Raw genomic sequence first — 21,397 nt, forward strand, 5'->3', positions numbered from 1 at the left:
ACTTCTTAGTTTTATTTATTAGTTCAATAGTTTCCTTGATTCCAGTTTTATTAATATCTCCTTTGTTTTCTTAGAATTTCTACTTTGGTATTTAATTGGTTATTTTAATTTGTTCTTTTACTAGCTTTTTTAGTTGCATGCCCAGTTTATTGATCTTCTCTTTCTCTATTTTATTCATGTAAGCATTCAGATATAAAACTTCCTCTAAGAACTACTTTGCTCCATCCTGTAAGTGTTGGTATGTTGTCTAATTGTTGTCATTCTTTTGGATGAACTTATTGATTGTTTGAACCCACTCATTCTTTAGGATTAGATTATTTAGTTTCTAATTAATTTTAATCTCTCTTTCCATGGCCCTTTATTATATATAATTTTTCTTGCACATTATCTGAAAAGGATGCTTTTTCAATTATTCTTGTGATAAATTTGTTTTAATATTTTAAAAATTACTCAGAATTTTATATGTGATAAGTTTTTTTTCAATATTTCTGCCTTTTTGTCTTGGATAGTGAGGGTATTATGCGTTAGTATGTAGTCAGTTTTTGTGGAGGTGCCATGTATCACTGAGAAAAAAGGTATATTCCTTTCTATCCCCATTCACTTTTCTCCAGAGGTCTACTGTAATCAACTTTACTAAAATTCTATTTACCTTTATTTCCTTCTTGTTTATTTTGTGATTAGATTTATCTAGTTCTGATAAGGGGAAGTTGAGGTCCTCCACTATAATAGTTTTGCTGTCTATTCCTTCCTGTAATTCCCTTAACTTCTCCTCCAAGAATTTGGATGCTATACCACTTCATTCATATATGGTTACTTCATTATCTATGGTCACTTTTAACAGGATATTGTTTCTCTCCTTGTCTCTTTTAATTTCATCTGTTTTTGCTTTTGATTTATCTGAGGTTAACATTTCTACCCTTACTCCAGCCTCTTATTTTTACTCTGCATTTTTCCCTCTGTTTCAAATGTGTTTCTTATAAACAATATATTATAATATTATGTGTTTAAGCCATTCTGCTATCAGCTTCACCTGACCATGACACCACCCTGTGGCTAAGTACCTCTTTCTTATATGCTGAAGCAGGCCTTGCTACTGGCTTTCCATAAAACCTCCTGTTCTATACTGGTGCCCTTCAGTCATAGCAAGAGGGCCCTTTTCCTTTAATGCCCCTAGCTTCGTGAACTAAAAAAAATACTACACTCCATCTTTCTGCTGGCTCCACTGTCCCAGGATTTTTCCTGGGGTAATATTTTCTGGGTTTTTCAAGGTCAAAAAGGGATAGTGAGAGTAATTTACTGCTTATTTCAACACATTGGCTCCAGGAAGTTGACAATTTTTAACAATATTTCTTATATTACTGTTTCAAGAGTCCTTATTTGATCATATGTTTCAGGTAGTCTGATTATTCTTATATTCTCTCTTGATCACAACAAGACTAATGTGGAAATGTGATTAATATGATTGTACACATATAACCTATATCAAATTATTTGCTTGGGGACAGGGTAGAGAAGGAAGGGAAGGAGAAAAATTTGGAGCTCAAAATCCTACAAAATGAGTGTAGAAAACTATCTTTAAAGGTAATTTGAAAAAATAAAATACTATTAAGTGCAAAAATGTTCTCTTTTCCAAATTTAAGATAAATCAGAAGTTCTGTGGTTCAACAGTGTGACTTCCAAGGATCTTGTATTCTAATACAAGGGAAATTGTGGTTTTCTTAACTGGTTATATTTTAGTGTTTGGAGTATATTGAGTTTAAAACCCTATGTGCTAATCTTTATTAAGGTATAATTTATTATTGAGGGCCACAAATGTAGAGTAAAAAGCAGAAAAGAAGTAAACATTGGAAATTTTAAGCTCGATACTGATCATTTTTTTAGACTCAGATGACTGGCTCCAGTGTCCAGGTTCTTCTGAATTTACTTTCATTATAGAAAAACTCTGCTCTTACTATATTCTAGGACAATATCCTGTCCTATGACATAGTGATCATTTTAGAATGAACTAACTCACAGCAGAACCATTAAGTTTTTAATATCATAAAATTAAGGTTAAATTTCATTAATTAACTTTTTGTATTTAAATATAGTGACCATTCTGTTATCTATTCTTCCACCAGTGGAAGGATGGTGATATCAGACACAGTGAAATAGAAACATTAGACACAATTTTGGTAGTATTGGCTCCCCTTCCCTATAATATCATACATTATTCTTCCTGTCACCCAGATAGAAACCTTGAAGTCAGCATTGTTTGTTGTCTTTTCCCTGATTCCCATACCATGTCAATTTACCAAGCTTTTTCATTTTTTTGTGTGTATATGAATGCATTATGTGTATGTTTAATATCTCTCACATTCATCCCCTCCTTGACATTCCTCTAGCCATTGACCTAGTCCACTGGTTAATTATTTCACTTTTGAACTCTTTACATGAGCTTCCCAATTGATTTCACTGCCTCCAGATTCTTTTGACTATGAAATAACCGTTCCTTATGAATTTCATAAAATATCAGTTTTATCTTGTCAATCATAATCAACATAATCAAAATCTTTCTACGAATTCCAATTAATAAGATGCTGAAATTCATAATTTTAGTTAATATAAAACACTGTGCCTTCTATCTCTACTTATAGCTCTATTGCTATGTTAGATTATAACCTCTTGGAGGAAGGCATTATTACTTACTTCATCTTTTTATTACTCTCACCTTAACACAGTACTTTGTACATAACATTTATGTAGTTTGTAGGCTGGCTATTCAACCCATTTCTTGTAAGTGTATGCTGTCTGATGCAATTACTCTTTTGGTTTATCTTTATAGCTTGGTTGATTTCAAGGGAGAGAAATATTCTCTAAGTTCTGAATAAGGATAAGCCTTAGGACTTTTCTACCTTAATCCAACATGCATCCTGTGAATATGAGATTCTTGCCTCTTCTGTAGTTTTATTCTACTATAAAGATAGAATAGAAATGACCTTACTCTATTTACCTTGATTTTTAACTAGATAAGAACATCTCAATCAAATGAACTAGACCAAGTATGAGAATTTTTTGAGAACCATTTTGATGAATTGAAATTATGCCAGACTTGAGCTCTGTTCCAAGTGTTTCTGTGATTTTATTATGCACTGCGGATGTTTTATAAAAGCATTGCATTCGATGGAATGTGGGCTTTTGCAGAAAGTGAAGCCTGTAGCTTTACAGCATATCCTTGAGGAGAATAGGAGGGGAAGAAATTGTGGGGAGAAGAGCCCCTGGAAGACTTTCTACTTTGATGTACTTTCTCCCTTTCAATTTCTATTCCTTCATGTCATCCCCAGATCAATTGATGTTAATCTCCACATCAAGAGCCAAGGACAGAGGGGACTTATGATACCACAAAGAGTTCAACAAAGTGAAGATACTGTGCCTAAGGGAGAATTTCTTAAGCATAACATGAATGGAAGAAAGGGCTTTTCAGGTAACTGTGAATTACCCCATTGTCCCTTGTTCTCTTTTTGCTTGAGACTGTTTTCCCTTGAAAATTGTGTGTATTTATGGAAAAGTATTATTTTCGTTTTAATTTTTTTATTTAAACTCAAACACAAGAACACAAATACAGAATAGAGAACAGAAGCAAAAACATATCATAAATTTAAATATTGCAATTGAAATAGAAAGTGAGAAAAAAACATGTAATGTGCATAGCAGAACATAAGATTCAATATATATGTATATAAATAATTTTTTGTTTCACAAAAGTCTTTATGATAAATACTACACACTATGTTGGAAGCTATTAAACTTTGTTTCCTTGTAAGTTTTCTTTTGTTCTCTGCTGTACACTTTTCTGCTTTGTTCTTTTTTTTTTCCTTTCTCATCTCCCCCCAGAAGGCTACAATTAAGGGCAGATATATTTCTTTATAGCTATAAATACATACATACATATATAGACATATGTATTCCCAAACAAATTCTATTCCTGATCTTTGTTTCTATGTTTGTAGAAATCTTATTTCCAAATCTCTCCTACCTCCTCTACTTTACTTCTAGCTGCTACCTTACCCTCCTATTACATGCCTAGCCCCTTCAAGGATCCCTCCCCTTACACTCCTATCCCTATGAATCTAAAAATCCGATTATAGCACTCCATAACCAATTTCTTTACCCTTACCTCTAGAGATTCCTCCTTTATCTTCCCATTCCCATTGATCTAAGCACCCTTCTATATCCACCTTTCACCCTATTCCCTCACCTTCTACTCTAGAGATCTCTCCCTTGTCCATATACCCTTGTCCCTCCATATACCCTTATCATTTTATTTCCTCTATATTTAAAATATTTTTATAAATATATACATATTGTTCCCTTTTAAATCCATTTCTGATGAAAGTAAGTTACCGGAACTACTAGCCCTCCTCCTCCATCTAATTCCTCTGTATCAATTCTCCCTCCTGCACCTCATTTGTGTAAAATAATCACTCTTTTTAGCTCTTCCTAAATGGTTTCACTTTTTAAATTCACATAATCAGGTTTTCCCCAATCTGTCTTATGAGCTACCCAATTATTAATGAGTATCAGGCATATGTTTTGCATTTTAAATATATATAGAAAGTAAACACTCTGTCCTTACTGAATCCCTTGTAACCAGTCTTTGGTAATGCACCTTATATTTCTCTCGGCTTTTGTATATCAAATCTTCTATTAAGTTCAGGTTTTATTTTATTTTTTAACAAAGTCTTCGAAGTCTAACAATTGATCAAAGATCTTTTTATTTTTATTCAGTATTATGCTTAACCTTGCTGGGTGTGACATATTTGGAAAGAGTCCCAGTTCTCTTCAATACATTCTGCTGCTGGGTTTTGTATGATTCTTACTGTAACACCACATAATTTAAATTGTTTTATTCTTGTTGCTTTAATATTTTGTCTTTCAGCTGGGGATTTCAGAATTTGACTATAGTATTCCTATGAGTTTTCCTGATAGGATCTATTTTAGTCTATACATTTTTTTCTATTTCTACTTTCCCCCTTGTTCTAATGCTTAAGGACACTTTTAAAAATTATTTCTCATATTATTGTATCAAGATTCTTTTTATTAATGTAGCTTTCAGATAGTCTGATTATTTTTATATTTTCTCTTTTTGATCTTTTCTCAAGATCTGTTGTTTTTCTTGTAAGACGTTTCACTTTTGGGGCTGCTAGATGGCACAGTAAATAAAGCACCAGCCCTGGAGTCAAGAGGACCTGAGTTCAAATCTAACCTCAGACCCTTAAAACTTACTAGTCTTGTGACCTTGGGTAAATTACTTAACCCCAATTGCCCTGCCCTCCCCTCCCCCTCCAAATAAAAGCAAAAAAAAAAATAGATTCTGAATATCTTTTTCTAATTGGTTGACTTTCCTTTCAAAATCTTCCTGTTTTTCTTGGATTATTACTTTCTTTTTCATTTTTTATCCATCTCTGTGATTTGATTTTAAAAGTCTTTTTCAAGATCTTCTATGGATTCTTTTTTGGGCAGGTCACCATTTGATGTTACTTTTTGGCATAGAAGGGGGTTTCTTTACTTCAATATCCTTCTCTGAAGATGAACCCTGGTGTCCTCTATTCCCATAATAGCTTTCTGTAGTTGAATTCTTTCTCTTTTGCCCGTGCATTTTTTGAGGTCATAGCTTAATATTTGTAATCATTTCTTTCTTTTTTTTTTTTTTAAAGCAATCCAGGTTAAGTAACTTGCTCAAGGTTACATGGCCAGTTATTTCTGGGTGTGGTGCTGAGTATATGAGCCCAGATTTGATCCAGGTCATCCCGACACTGAAGCCAGTGCTCTTACTCTCTGAGCCACCTGGCCGCCCCTAAGCAATTGGGGTTAAGTAACTTGCTCAAGGTGCTAAGTGTCTGAGCCCAGGATTCAATCTCCAGGTCTTCTCAACACTGGAGCCGGTGTTGTTTACCAATTTACCAAGTTCTTACCAGCTGTGCTACCTGGCTGCCCCAATTTGTAATCATTTCTAGCCTTGGGGTATGTGGGATGGTGCCTCTTGCCCCAAATCTTCAGTTCTCTCCTCTAGCTTGGAACCAAAGCCAAATTCCAACTTCCTGTAAGTGCCCACAGGCAGGGGGTTTCTGACCCACTGTCTCTGCACTCACCAGGTATTTGTTCTTTCCTTCTCTCCACGTTGCTCTCTGCAGAACAGCTGGGTCTAGCATTCCTTGTCAGCAGAAGTTCCCTCAATCTTCTCTGGCTCAGATGTCCATCTTCCTTCACTAACTCCTGTGTAACAGTTTCTGTGGCTGGGGCTTAGGTAGGTTCTCACACCTGCTAACCTCAGGGCTTGTTGTTTGTGGTGTAAACTTTTAAGACCCCAGCCTGGAAGTATTTTACTCTTCACAGCAACCAAAGCTGCTTCTTGGGATTTTTCTTCTCAAACTATTCCAGGAAGACCCGTGTTATGCCCCTATTCTCATTTATTTTTACTCCTGCCCCCCCACTCCTCCACTATGTTCACCCTAAGATGCTATTTGATCTCTTGTGGGGGAAAATCTTGAGACGTTTGGATTCTCTGACTTACTTCACCATCTTCCCAGTATTCTCTCCTGGAAAAGTATTTCATGGCATTTGGCTAGATGCTTCGTAAGTACTGTTCTTCTGTTTTCATTTTAAGAAATGAAATAACCCTTTCTCAAAATCATTTAAGGCTCAATGACTAAAGTGGTTCTCCCTCCATTGAAGATAAAGTATAGAAAGCACATCTGTGGTTACTAGAGCAAATAGAATTGAAAACTATCTCTGAAACCCTTTCTTCTCCCCAAGGTTAGTGCTCAAATACTTAGATGGAGCTGTAGCCAATCTAGTTTCAGGAATCCATTTCATCTGTGAGAGTGATTGTTTGAATGAGGATTATCAGAGCTCACATGGGCTACGCTACTTTAATGTTGTGTTCGTCCTTTGTTTTCCAAGAGGACCATGGCATCAGATGAATGATGACATGACTTGCAGTTGACTTTGATTTGAGTGAGGAAGGGTTTTGCAAGGTCACCAGCATCACTTTCTCCTGCAGAACCATATGTATCCAGTTACTATATATTCATCAGGACGACTGGAGATGGCCCTAGATGCAATGGGAGACCCTGGCCTTTTAAGCTAAGATATTTTCAGGTACTCATTTAGAGTGAGGCAACTCTGATTCAGTGAATAGACTTCTTTTTAAAGGGTCATCCCTTCACTCATTACTTTATTAGGAGTTTGAGACACAACTGTGTTTTTGCAGGCTTCAAAATTCATCAGAATTTCAGGAGCCTAAATTCATGTCAGATTTTGTGGCTAGGCAAGATAGTGAGGAGAAATGTCCTGAGTAACCTATTTGACTTAGCATAGATAGAAGGCATTAAAGAGGGAGTAAATGTGATGAATACATTAAGTATATCACATTTGGAATTAAACTTGGTAAAGCAAATACCACATAAAAAAGTATTTTAAGTTTATCTTCCCTATTTCTGGGACCAAAGTATAACAAAAGAGAGGGTACCCTAAGGTATTGGAAGGGAATTTTTTAAATGTCTGTTCTATATTTTCTAAGAAAAACTCTTCTGTGAAAGATAATTGATTGTAATTGCTTTCATGACACTAAGAATGTTTAGAACTGAGAGTTATTATTAGGAAGAACACAGAAGGATCAGAACTCAAGCCTATGACTTTAGCAATGTCACACTCCTCTCCTGGCAGGATTGCCCCTAGAATGCTTTGGAGAAAATGGAACTTTCATCTGGGAAAACTGATTCATCTGTGAGAGTGGAAGTTGGGATAAAATTCCTCAGGGCTTGTAAGGAAATTTTAATGAACATTGATTGAATTGAATTGAGTCTTATCTTTAAGAAAACCTGTATAGAACTTTCCATTCTATTTAGCCTTATTTATTCACTGGTCCCAAAATATTCGTGCCTTTCAGTTTCTATATCTGTACTTGAACTACAATATCTGCCTGAAATTCCTTCTACAATAGAAATAATGTGCATTTGTCAAGGCCTCCCTTAAGTCCCATCTACTCCATTAAACCTTTCCTGACAACTTCTTCCTTGGTATTATTTTATTTTGGGCGGGGGGATTAATTAGTGATTCCAGGATCCTGGATTTACTAGAAACGTGTTACACAGGATATTTCAAAATTGCATCTTGTTCTGGACCTGCCTGTCACCCTCTTCTGGATAATAGAGTAAGTACTAACTGAATTGCTAATTCATAGAATTATGAAATGGGGGACAAACACACCCCGTTCTTTGGGTCCTTGCTGGGAAAGAACGAATGATAGCACAGATGCTAGATGATCTTAATCTTTGAAAATTTCATCTTTCTGTGTTCCTAACAACTTCTAACCTTGTTCTTCATCCTCATTGTGATCTCGGTTCCATTTCTTAGTTCTTTCCATGTACTGACTCTATTCTCTTTCCCTCCGCATCTTTTCCCCATGGTTAACCAGTTCAATTTTACAATATCCTTTACACTCAATCCCTTGCTCCTTTTTAATTCTCATCAATAAGACTGAAACACCCAACACTGGATGACTCCATCATTCACCTCCTTTACGCCTATTCACATGCAGTTAAATAGACAAAGAGGATATCATGAAAATATGTTGACAACAGATTTATATCAACTAATCTCAACTTCACTTCATCAATCTTTTTTTTTTTCCTGTTTGGAGGGGGTAAGGCAGGACAATTGGGGTTAAGTGATTTGCCCAAGGTCACATAGCTAGTTAGTGTTAAGTGTCTGAGACTGAATTTGAACTCAGGTCATCCTGACTCCAGGGCCTGTGCTCTATGCTGCCTAGCTGCCCCTAGGCAAGCATTTTTTTATCCCCACAACATCTCATTTGAATATCTTATCAATTCTGATTATTTTAATTTTCTTTAAAAATGTTAATGGGTAGAAATATGTTAATATGTAGAAAACAATGTTAGTAGAGTGATGCATATAAGAATAACTAATATTCATATAACACTTAATATGTGCCAGACATTGTCCTGAAACCTTTACAACTATCATAGCCTTCATTCTCATAGTCACTTTATAAGGAAGGTAAGGCTATTATCTCCATTTCACAGATTAGGAAACTGAGACAAAGAGCTGTTCGGTGATTTGCCCAAGTGTCTAAGACTGCATTTGAACGCAAAGTGTAATGCCCTCACATCAAAACTCTATCCAACCTAAAAAAAAAAAAAAGTTTAAAATGCCTTAACTTTGGGGCAGCTAGGTGGCGCAGTGAGTAAAGCGCAGGCCCTGGAGTCAGGACCCGAGGTCGGTTCTGGCCTGAAACACTTAACACCCACACAAAAATACTAGCTGTGTAACCTTGGGCAAGTTACTTAAACCCAATTGCCTTCCAAAAGGAAAAACAAACAAACAAACAAAAAAAACCTCTATCCAACATGCTAGAATATAGATTACAGGGATGTGAGAAACATTTAGTAAGAGGTGGAAGCATGAATGTAGCATACCATCTCTACAACATTAGTAATAATGAGGAAGGGTCAGATCAGTCCGTGGCATGTGGATGTAGCAGGATCAAGAAAAGCCATATTTTTTGTTCTTTTATTTCTTTTTAAAGATTGCATTACCTGAATAAATTTATAAGAAGAATTGAAGAAGCTGAAAATGAGAGGGAGAAAGAATAATCAATAGATCATGATCTTAGAGGACACAAGAGGGGATAGGATGGGATGTGATTAAAAGTGCCAATGATAATATTAGCATTGTGGAGGAACAAATTTATCTTATACTCTAACACCAGAGAGCAAAAGGAAGTTTGAGTAAAGAAACGGAGAATCCTTCAGATATTGAGGAGACATAGCTATAGTGCATGCATACATACACATGCATATATAAGCATATATCATATGTAAAGGAAAGTTCTTTTATTTTTAATTTTCAGTTTAATTGCTTTAAAATGTTTTGTTGGTTTTTATTTTTATGTCACAATCATACATTTTCCAAACATATTTATTATTTTCTTCCATGAGCAATTGATTTATTTTACTTTTGAAATACCAGGTAGAAAACATGAACATGGAAATCCTTACCAACTCTGAAATTTTATAATTTTGTGATTCAGCCAGCTTGGACTTATTTATTTGAAATTGTTACTCCCCCACAATGGGCACTACCGCCTCCTCAACCTTGAAGTTCACTAGCCCCTGGTTTATTACCCCGAAAGTGTATTCTGTTCCTATGATCCCTTCCTCTGATTGGTTATTTTCTCCCAGGACATCCATTTAAAGGAAATACCAATGACTGACATGACTCCAGAATTTTTTGACCATTATATAGTTGCCATTTCACCAAGAAACTTAATTTTTTCTTAGTCTTCTCACACTTGTAAAGCATTCCATCTCTGTGACCCCTTCCTCCTACAGTATGATAATTCCCAGACCTGGCCTGACTTGTCAGAAGAGATAGATTTTAGGGAGTTTTTCAACAGTCTGACTTAAGGTGAAATAATTGTCTATTTATTTCCCTTTACAATAAGAATTAGCCTATCAGGCTTCAGTTCCCAAAAGGGAGCAGTGCTGCTGACCCAAGGAGAATCCCAGCTCTGCCTCTGACTGAATGTGTAACTCTGGCCACCCCCACTGTTTTCCTCAACCTGTACCTCTGGAACCTCATCTTAATGTGTGCTTCCTTGTGTGCCCTGGACCAAGGCTCAGAAATCAGGATCAACCCCTTCTGCAACAGACACAGATGAGAGGCTCTAGGCTCCCTGTCTCCTCCCTTGCCCCACCCACCTCATAACCTGTTCTTCGGCTTAAATAATAAATGCCAAAATATGACCCTCAAAAAAAAAAACGAATTAGCATATCAGTGACTAATGTGAGCTTTACATTACTCTTTCATGTTTTAAGAATTTGTCAATGCATTCTTATGAGTCTTTGTGTTTTTACCATCTCTATTTTGTTGTTCTCTGCTCTTCAGTTGTTTCAAACTTTTCCTGACTCAATTTGGGGCTTTTTTGGCAAAGAAAATGAAGTTATTTGCCATTTTCTTCTCCAGTTCATTTTACATATTAAGAAACTGAGGCAAATTCTATTAAGTGACTTGCCCAGGGGCATATAGCTAGTAAGTCTCTGAGGCTAGCTAGATTTGAACTCAGGGAGAGTTGTCTTCTTGAGTCAATGTCACCGTTCTATCCACTCCACTATTAAGCTGCCCTTCTCTATTTTGTGGAAGAAGTAAATAGCTATTGTATACCTGATTTACATCTACTCCATTTTGGGGAGATCCTGCACATGAGCTATATCTAAATTTTAAGTAATTATTTCCCTAGGACACTTGGATGAAAACATAAACAGTTCAAAACAAGTAAAAAAAGATGGACTTCAAAAAAAATTTTTTTTAATTAAAAAAAAAAAGACAGACCTCTCTTTAGATGGCAAACTCCCCCTGGAATTAACCCTGTACTTTTCTGAACCTAGAGACAGATATCATCACTCTGAATGTTTTTAGACTTGCATGGATAAAAGGTAAGAAAAATGAGATTAGAAAGAAGATGGACATTATGAACAAGACTGTCTTTACATATGAGGCTACGTATATAATATACATACTATACACATACTTAGTAGGGGAAAATAAACAAGAAGATGGCAAAGTAAATGGTTGAAAGTCACAAATGAAACCATCTTCAGTCTGATACTGAGGTAGCATTTATAATCTTTCATTTTTCTTTTTGGATAAGAGAGCTTATTCTCTTTCTTGCTTTCCCCTTAAAATTCCTAGAGAAAGATTAAGCCTTCAGGGTGCTTATCATAAATAAATTCACACTTAATCAGCAGAGTTTCATAAAATGTTCCATACATTTTTTTTAATCTTATGACCTCAGAACAAGAAAATTTTTCTTTTTCTGTTAAAGAATTGAAAGGTAAAATCACTACTAAAAATTTAGAAAATAGCAAATATCACGTTTAAAAATCTTTTGTTTGTTTACTAAAAGTCGAATAGTAGGTAGAAATTGTGTTTATCAACTTTAAGATATCAAATTCTCCCATCAAATGTATATTTGGTTCTATATTTTTATTCTAACTCCCTGTTTCTGGGTCTGTAGGGAACTGTTATGGTCTCTGCTCTGGTGTGGAGAATAGGGAATCCTCCAACAATTCATGCTCCCTCTAGATGCCTACATTCTCTGCTTGAATTCAGTATGATTCAATCAGAGTACTATTTTCTTATTGTCTCTAGTGCATTTCTGTATATGCTCATATTTCAAACAAAACATATTTTCCGCAATCTGGTCAGCCTGGTTCTGTTGAGATCAGAATTAAAGTAGTTCTTAGAAGGAACAATTTTATAGAATCTGCTAATATATAATGACAAAAAGCCTGAAAAACAAAACAATAGTTGAAAAAATATCAGTCAGTTTCATTCAACTACCCAGTAAAGTGATGGAAATAACGCTGATATTTTTGGGTCTGGGAATTGTACTGTAAGCATATGACACAGTACACAGAGTTAGGGAGACGGGTTTAAATTTCACTTCAGACATTTAGTAACTGTCTGACCCTGTGCAAATTATTGAACTTCTCAACTTAATTACCTCCTCTATAAAATGGGGGTAGTGATAGTACATATCTCCAAGAACTGTGAAATCAAATTAAATCAAATATCTAAAATGCTTTTCAAAATTTAAGACAATATTTAAATACCTATTATTGTTGTAGGTAGGTTTTTATTTAAAAATACTTATTTTATTAACTTAATGGAGCAGCTAGGTGTAATTCAAATATGGTCTTAGTTACTAGCTAGGTGTCCCTGGTGACGTCATTTATTACTGTTCACCTCAGTTTCCTCATCTGTAAAATGAGCTCGAGAAAGAAATAACAAGTCACTCCAGTATCTTCATAAAAAGAAAACCAAACAAACAAACAAATGGGGTTATGAATAGTTGGGGACAACTGAAAAATGACTTAACAACAACAGCAAAGTATTATTGCGAACATAATTTACTTGTTAATAGGCAGTGTTGATTGATTTGACTAGAAGGCATGATTTGAATATTACTTGCATGATTTTGCTGCTTACTTTATCTATGAAAATAGCCTTGAGAAGCAAAGTTTAAATAAGGTAGTTTCCATAAATATCAGCTACAGGTAAAATAGAAAAAAAAAACATAAAAATTGAGATCTCTGTATGAATATCATTTCCCATTACTCCTGACTGGACAAATAGGAATTACCAAGAAGCATAGTAGAGTTAACAATGAGAGAACTGAAGTTAGAAAGACATAAGCCTAAATCTTACCTTATTCTAGCTGTGTGGGGACAGCTCAGTGGTGCAGTGGATACTGTATAGTCTAGAGTCAGAAAGACTCATCTTTCTGAGTTCAAATATGACTTCAGGCATTTATTAGCTGTGTGACCCTGAGCAAGGTACTTACCTCTGTTTGTCTCAGTTTTATCATTTGTAAAAGGATCTGGAGAAGGAAATGAAAAAAAGTGACTTTGCCAAGAATAGCCTAAATTGGGTCACAAATAAATTAAATGACTGAACAACAAAAACTGTATGATCATAGGCAAGTCAATAAACTGTTGAGTGACTCAGTATCCTCATCTGTAAAAAGAGGAAGTTGGTCTTGATGGCAAGCTATTGGTATTGTTCTGTTTCATGGAAATTTTAAATAGTATAAAAGTATCTTAAGGGATCTCTCTTTCAACTAGGCCCTTACTTCTACAAGTAAGTCAGTCTTTTTAATCTGTACTCACATTTTAAAAGTTCAATTGAATCAGTCTGATAAATATTAAATATTTAGGAACTTTATTTTTTTTCCAGATTGACTCACTAAAAAAAAAAGAACTTCACAAACCAATTTATCCATGAATGTAGGTCTTTTTTATCTTTAGTACATACTAGAACTTATTAGCTATGTGATACATAATGGATAAATAATTCATCCACCATGTTAGGCTATGCACTTTGTAAAATGGAGGTAACAGTGGACTAAAATTCTCCCTCTGCTGATTACTAGTTGTGTGATGTAGCTGTGTAGCAATTGGCCTCCCTGAATTTCATCTTCTTCATATGAAAAATATAGAAGTCTGACTGATTTAGTCTAAAAGGTCATATTTTTAGATTGGTAATCATCTGATGGATAAGATGTTGCACAGAAGGTCCTTGTTAGAATCCAGAAGATAGTTGAACTCAGGAATTCAATTAAAAACCCTTAAGTATTTACTTTGTATAAGGCACTGTGCTAGATGTTGCGATCATAATATTAAAAAAAAAGTGAATGACTCTCCTCTCAAGTGTAGCAGCAAGCACCCCAAGCGTCCTCAGGGTTTGCTGCCAACACAGGTTCTTAGATCTGCTTTGATAAAGGAAAGCAACTCAAAATGGGTTAACAAGCTTACTTTAATCAGTCAGACATATATCGTTTACCTTGTTCAGGGGAAAAAGGTCAGCACCCTGAACTTCAAAGTATACAGGCAGAATTATCAAGACAGAAACAGATCAAGTAGACAGCTTTCCAAACTGTCCAACCATTACATGCATACCCAATCAACATCTGGCTTTCAACATCTGGGTTTTTCAAAGCCGGGGGGCTCTGGACAATGGCTTCCCAGAATCCAGATGAAATCACAGAACACTTCTCAAAGTGAGCCCCAAAACAAAGCCTCACATCAAGGCTTATATAGCCTTTTCCTGGCTCAGAGAATGTAACAACCTTATTGAGCCACTGGCCAATCAAGAAGTATCTACTGAAAAACAAGCGTCCCACCCCAGGCTCCAGGTGCACTTTAGCCTAGGGGCAGGGAAGATCTCTAAATTTACATTCCCATTACATCAGGGAGCTCACATTCTACTGAACAGGGTAGGAGTAGATGTTTGTAAACACTTTATAAGCCCTAAAACCCAAATAACTTCCAATTGTCATCAACATCATCCTAATTCCTTAAAAAATTTCGTTGGAACAATACACACACAAAACTAGTTACACAAGGATAAATTGGAAAGGTAAAATTAAGTTGGTTAATTCTGTTCTTACTTTTCCTTTTAAAGTTCAGCTCTCCAACTTAAGTACCTTTGATGGAAAAGAGGATGAAACAACTGCTAAATATTGAGTTCTACCTCCCTTCTAAAAACTCCTTCCATCTCCCCACAGCTGTGGAGCTAACAGAATGAAGAATATGACAGGTAAGCTGGGGGTGCACCAAAAACTGGAGGAAATACAGAGAAGAAAAACCAGCTATCTCCTGTCCCATGCAGTAACAAGCTAAATTATTGTTTTTCCTGTCCCAGCAAGGACAAAATAGATAGTACTTAGTGGTAGCTATTATTTGATGAGAGGAGGAAAAGGGAATACCGTATGTCAAGATGAGGGGTATGTAGGGAATTATGAAAGGTATTATCTTTTTTTCTCAAAATATGCATGGGGAAAATACAAGAAAGCAGATGAAAATATCAGTCATTTCAAATACTCAGAAACACAATATGCAATTGAAATGAGGCTGCTATTTAAAAACCTATAAAAGAAATGTACATTGTTGAAATGCAAATTCATATTCATTTTGTAATATAATAATATATGGCGATCTTTAACTTATGTGTTGTGTTTTAATTTGCATCTATTGTAGAAAAGACATCCTCTGGGTTACTGTTCATGATGTTAGATTATAACAAAGTAGATTGATTTTACTTCATATCATGTAGTTGTGAAGTACTAATTCATAGCATATGACAAAATCTTTTTAAAGCATGGGGCCCAGAGTTGTCATAAAATTGCTGTCTAACATAATATCTTAATCCTGTTAAAAGCTGTCTGCTATAGAACATTAATCAATATTGACAAGAAAATGAGTGTTAATAGTTATGAAAGGCTTTTAAAGCATTTACTTAATAGTTTTAATCTAATCTTGAAATATTTCACAACTCCTATGTGAGGTGCAAGAGAATTCTGGGATACTTCTACATGTAATTAAATAACACACTTAGAATAATGTAGTCTGCAGTTGGGGTAAAAATGTAATTTGGACTAAATATTTCAGTTTTCTGTAACCAGGAGTAGTAGTTTCCAATGTGTTGTCTGAAGATATTTCAGAAGGTCAATGAGGTTAGAATTATTTTCAGAATAATACAAAGATGCTGTTTCTTTATTAAAACACATTACTCCTCTCTTTTCCAATGCTACATCTGGATGAGGCCTGATTTCTTCATATACTTTTAACAAGACAACACATTGCAACTGATTGAATACAGAAAATTTGAGAATCCAATTTTTATCTTTTAATCCAGATGTAAAAGATACATTTTAAAGTATGCAAAATCATGCCACTCCTCATTATTTTGGGGGAAAAAACTATTTTTCCAAAAATTAATCTATTTATATTAATAGGCCATTAGTTTAATACTATTATTTTAAATGAATTAGTATGTTTTTTTACAATATAAGTTTTAATTTCTATTATTTTAAATATTGCTAAATACAACCCATATAAGTCCTCAATAATTTCTTATGAGTGTAGAATGGTCCTACCTAAGACAAAAAGAAAGTCTGAGTACAGCTGAGAGAGATGGAGGGAGGAAGGGAGAGAGAGAGTGTGTGTTTCTGCATGTGTTTGTGTTTATATCTCATATCCCAGTGGACTTAGCTCAGGTCTCTGGGAATGACAATGCCACAAAATCCACCAAACCCAATTTCAAGCCAGGCCCCATAGTTATCTTTAAGGGGAGAAATCATCCTGAATGTGAGGCCCAACTACCTCATCACCACAGGTAATTGCTGACCAACTGACACTGATTGGCAGATAAGTACAGAATTCATGTGAGTGGCATGATTACACAGCCCACAGGTCTTTCTCCTAATCTACTTCTCACAGCCATCATCTGGGGAAGCAATTCTTCTGGAAAAGACACCAACATCTCCTGAACAGCCAACAATCTGCCACCTCCAGGGTAGGCAAAACAACCAAGCTGACATTTCACAGCATCCAAAGGGTGAGTTAAGAGGTAACATACTGTGTGGTACAAAAGACCCTTGCCCAAAATAAAATTAATAACTCAGAAGTTTCTTCAGATAAGAAGATATTTATTAATTTCTTCTCATATAAAGGGGGAGTCTTGTCACCAGAAGCAGTCTGATGAGAGAGGCCCAAAATACAGTATGTGAAGCTTGGTTATATACCCAAAAGACCCCCACTTCCCCCCTCCATGTCTAGCAGAATCAAAAGCAAATGAAATATGTCATCAGTATCAATATATAAATGAAAGCGGACAATATTTTATGAATCATGGGGGTTTTAGGACATGTTAACCTACCCAGAGTTCCGCAACAGGATTTCTAATTTTATATTTGAACAGGTCAGATGGTGGTCAGTGGAAACAAGTCTGGGGAATTGCTCCTGTGGTTAAATTAGCAGGGTCTGTTCTTCCTTTCCTGTACATTAGCTTAGCTTAGCAAAAACTTCAAATTGTGACCAGGGAAGTAAGGCAAGGGTCCCAGGCTGCTAAGTATTTGGTAACTTACTAAAAATCTGACTAGAGTTGAAAATACTACCTGAAAAGTTTCCACCTCACACACGCATATCTAGTTAATAGAAACTTAAGTTTGGGGTCCAGGCAATCTTTTGTTAAATCTTTGAGAAGTCATCACTTTTATCCCACTAAATATTTCAGAAAAGTAAACCCATTGATGCTTCCAGATCAGTGCTTAGAGGTATCACATAGGAAAGCAACCTTTCTGCTGTTGCAAGCTGGCAACTGCTCCTTCAAGTGTGTATAATGGCAAGCACAGAATTAGTTCACACCTTGTTTCAGTTATTGAATTAACACCTTGTTTCAGTTCAAGTTTCTTTTGAGCCTTGTATGTCTGTTAATAAACAGAATGTGTCAGGGGCAGATAGGTGGTACAGGGAATAAACCACCGGCTTTAGAATCAGGAAGACCTGAGTTCAAATCTGTCCTCAGACACTTAAAACTTACTAGCCATGTGACCTTGGACAAATAACTTAACCCCAATTTCCCTGCCCTCCCTGTTCCAAAAAAAAGCAAAAATAAAAAATAAAAAGAAAGAAAGAAACAGAATGTGTGAATCTCACAACTTGTGAACCCTAGAACTTGTGAACTCCTGGGGAGGAGCTAATGACCATATATAAGGGCAGGCTCAGGGCTTGAGACAGCAGAACTGAGAAGAGGACTCTTGTGGTGGCAGTCAAGAAGGAGAAAACTTGTGGTATCCCCATCACTCTGTCTGATCTGTCTGTGTTGATTTTTGTTTGTGATACTTTGTACAGAAACCCTGGGAAGCCTTAATAGAAGCCCTGAAAGAGGATTTTCTGGTTGTATGTTTACAGAATTGCTGGAGGAGGATTTTGGAGGAGGATCCTAGGACTTCACTGATGATTTGTGCTGACCTCTTGGAACTCATTTGTGGGTCTGTGTTGATTTCTATATTGATGGTTTGTGCTAAGATCTTGGACCTTGTTGGTGAAATCAACATGAGTTGATTTCACAGGCAGATAGTCAATTGATGATGCTGCAGGCAATGTGAATGAATATTATTGTGGCTCTGTCAAGCCTTGCCTTCCCATAAACAGGGACTGTGAAGGACTTGAGGTGTATTGGACCTGTGAGCTTCAATATGCAATGAGACCTGGATGAAGAACTGGACAAGGAGCTGGACAATGAATTGGGAGCTGCCTGCCTTTGAACCCAGATGACAGTTGCAACTAGGACCATGGAAGAGGAACCATGGAAGCTGAGAGCCAGCCTTGAGTCAAGCTGAAAGAAGACTTCACTTGGATACTGTGTACTGACTGAGAAGGTTATGATTTACTGTGACCTAGGGGTGCAGAACTTTGACTTTTGTACTTTGTGATTGAATTAAGGATTTTTTGATTGACTAAATGAATATACTTTGTTTAAAACTATGTGACCACTTTTGGTGAAAACTATGTGGCTGTGTTAGTAATAATTTGTTGAGTTGTGACATGGTGAATGCTATATTTTGATTTTCTTTGAATGTTATGCTATGCTTTGTTATTGAATAAATAGAAAGTGTGCTATAGTATGTAATCATAACTTTGAAAGCTGTTCACAGCAGCAAAGCTGCTCATGTTTGGCTTTAGAGTGTTCTACAACAATGGCTACTCATGGCTCAGAAAAGAAATTTCTTGTCACCAAAGTATATGAAAATGTCATATGGTTCAACTTTGGAAACTGATAAAATTTTATCAGTAGAAATAACATGAAATATAAATTATCTTCTGCTTTCCAGATGCACCTTTAGAACCATGAGTCCATGGGAGTATAGGACCTTTCCATCCGACTTACAGATGAAGCTTCCCATATATGCTGTTTCCCTATTATAATATGAGCTCCTTGAGAGCAGTCAGTGTCTCATTGTTTTTTTTTCTCTCACCAAGTTGTCTAGGAAAAATATTCTGTCCTCATAGCAACCGGGAAATGGAATAAAGGGGAAAGTTTTGGGGAAAATTCGTTTTGGATGTGTTAAGCAGTCTATGGAAAATACACATTGCAATGTCTAATAGATAATAGGAGATGTAAGAATGAAGTTCAGAAGACAGGTTAGGGTTGTCCAAATAAATCTGAGAAGCATGTTAATAAAAATGATAACTGCAGGGGGAGGATCCAAGATGGTAGCATAGAAGTAGGAAGACTCCCTGCACTGTCCCCATAATCCCCTCAAATACCTATAAAAATGACTCTATACAAACTTTAGTGCTACAGAACTCACAAAGTGACAGAGAGAAACAAACATCCCACTGAAGAAAGCCTGGCAGGCTGGCAGAAAGGGTCCATCACAGTATGCTGGGAGCACAGCCCAGCCCCAATTAAGTCACTAATATTATCCTCAGAGTGGCCTGACCTACCAGGGCTGGAGAGATTTTGGGAGAGTGGATCACCAGCAGCTGTGGTGGTTCCCAGAACTATCAACACATAAATGCCAGAAACAAAGTGAGAGGTCAGTGGACTTTTGGAACAGAGGGTCTGGGAGTATGGTCTGGCCTCTGCCCCCAGAGGGAGAAGAGGCTGAAATGTGGTGGCCACTGCCACATGGCTGCTTCATAGCTCCTGGCCTACAGATTATAGAGGGACCAAGCAACCATTCTAAGGGGTAATTGCTCTTGCTTTAACCTACTTTGATATGGTTTGCTGTCTAGGATGGAGGTCCTGGAGTGGGTGACCAGGTGCCAGTGGAGGTATCAGAGAGAGCAACCAACTAATAGCTCCAGCACTATAAAAATCCCAGCAATTTGAAACAAAGCTCTCCTCTCTGGAAGAGATTTCTACTGTGATAAAAAGCTCAAAAGTCAAGTAATTGAGTGGCAATATGAGCAAGCAAAGGAAGCAAAGCAAGCACAACGATCTGACCTTGGATTCCTTTTTAGGAGACAAAAGGGATCCAAATATGGAACAGGAGGAAGACAATGATGTCAGAACTCCTGCACCAAAAGCTTCCAAGAAAATTATGAACTGGTTACAGGCCACAGAGGAGTTTAAGAAGGATTTTGAAAACCAAATAATAGAAGTGGAGGAAAAATGGGTTAGAGAAAGGAGAATGATGCAAGAAAATCATGACAAGAGAGTCAACAAACTGAGTGAAGAAAATAACATCTTAAAAAATAGAATAACTCAAATGTCAAAAGAGGCTCAAAAAGCCAATAAGGAGATGAATTCTTTAAAAAGCCAAATTTTCCAGATGGAAAAAGAATCTCAAAAGCTCACTGAAGAGAATCATTCCTTCAGAATTAGATTGGAGCAAATGGAAGCTAGTGAATGTATGAGAAATCAAGATACTATAAAAGAGATCCAAACAAATGAAAAAAGAAGGCTATGTGAAATATTTCTTTGGAAAAATCCATTGACCTGGAAAATAGATCTAGGAGACATAATTTAAAAATTATTGGACTACCTGAAAGCCATGATAAAAAAGAGCCTAGACATTACCTTTCAAGAAATTCTCAAGAAATGTTTCCTTGATATTCTAGAAACAGAAGGCATAATAGAAATGGAAGGAACTCACCAATTGCCTCTTGCAAAAGATCCCAAAAAGAACACTCCTAGGAATATTATAGCCAAATTCCAGAGTTCCCAGGTCAAGGAGGAAATATTACAGGCAGTAAGGAAGAAACAATTTGAATATTGTGGTAAGACAATCAGGATAACACAAGATCTAGCAACTTCTACATTAAGGGAATCAAAGGGTTTGATATGATATTCTGGAGGTAAAAGGAGCTAGAATTAAAACTAAGAGTCACCTACCTAGCAATACTTAGTATAATACTCCAGGGGAAAATATGGAAATCCAATGAAATAGAGGACTTTCAAGCATTTTTGACGAATAGACCAGAGGTGTACAGAAAATTTGACTTTCAAATATAAGAAGCATTAGAAGGTAAACAGGAAGGAG

General features: G+C 36.1%; 1 long non-coding RNA gene across 2 annotated transcripts; it reads left to right on the forward strand.

Annotated features, from left to right (window-relative positions):
- Positions 1-3,173: 3,173 nt before the first annotated feature.
- Positions 3,174-20,756, forward strand: LOC138149832 (uncharacterized). Of its 2 annotated transcripts, none has more exons than XR_011165424.1 (4): positions 3,174-3,463; positions 15,028-15,162; positions 16,845-16,962; positions 18,258-20,756. It is a non-coding gene; the product is annotated as an uncharacterized lncRNA (long non-coding RNA). The 2 variants fall into 2 exon arrangements; XR_011165423.1 differs by having other exon boundaries at positions 18,318-20,756.
- The last annotated feature ends 641 nt before the right edge of the window (positions 20,757-21,397 follow it).

This window comes from Petaurus breviceps, unplaced genomic scaffold (assembly GCF_028583685.1).
Source record: "Petaurus breviceps papuanus isolate PSGF00001 unplaced genomic scaffold, PetGlider_PUasm1.0 90849, whole genome shotgun sequence".
Taxonomy (NCBI): Eukaryota; Metazoa; Chordata; class Mammalia; order Diprotodontia; family Petauridae; genus Petaurus; species Petaurus breviceps.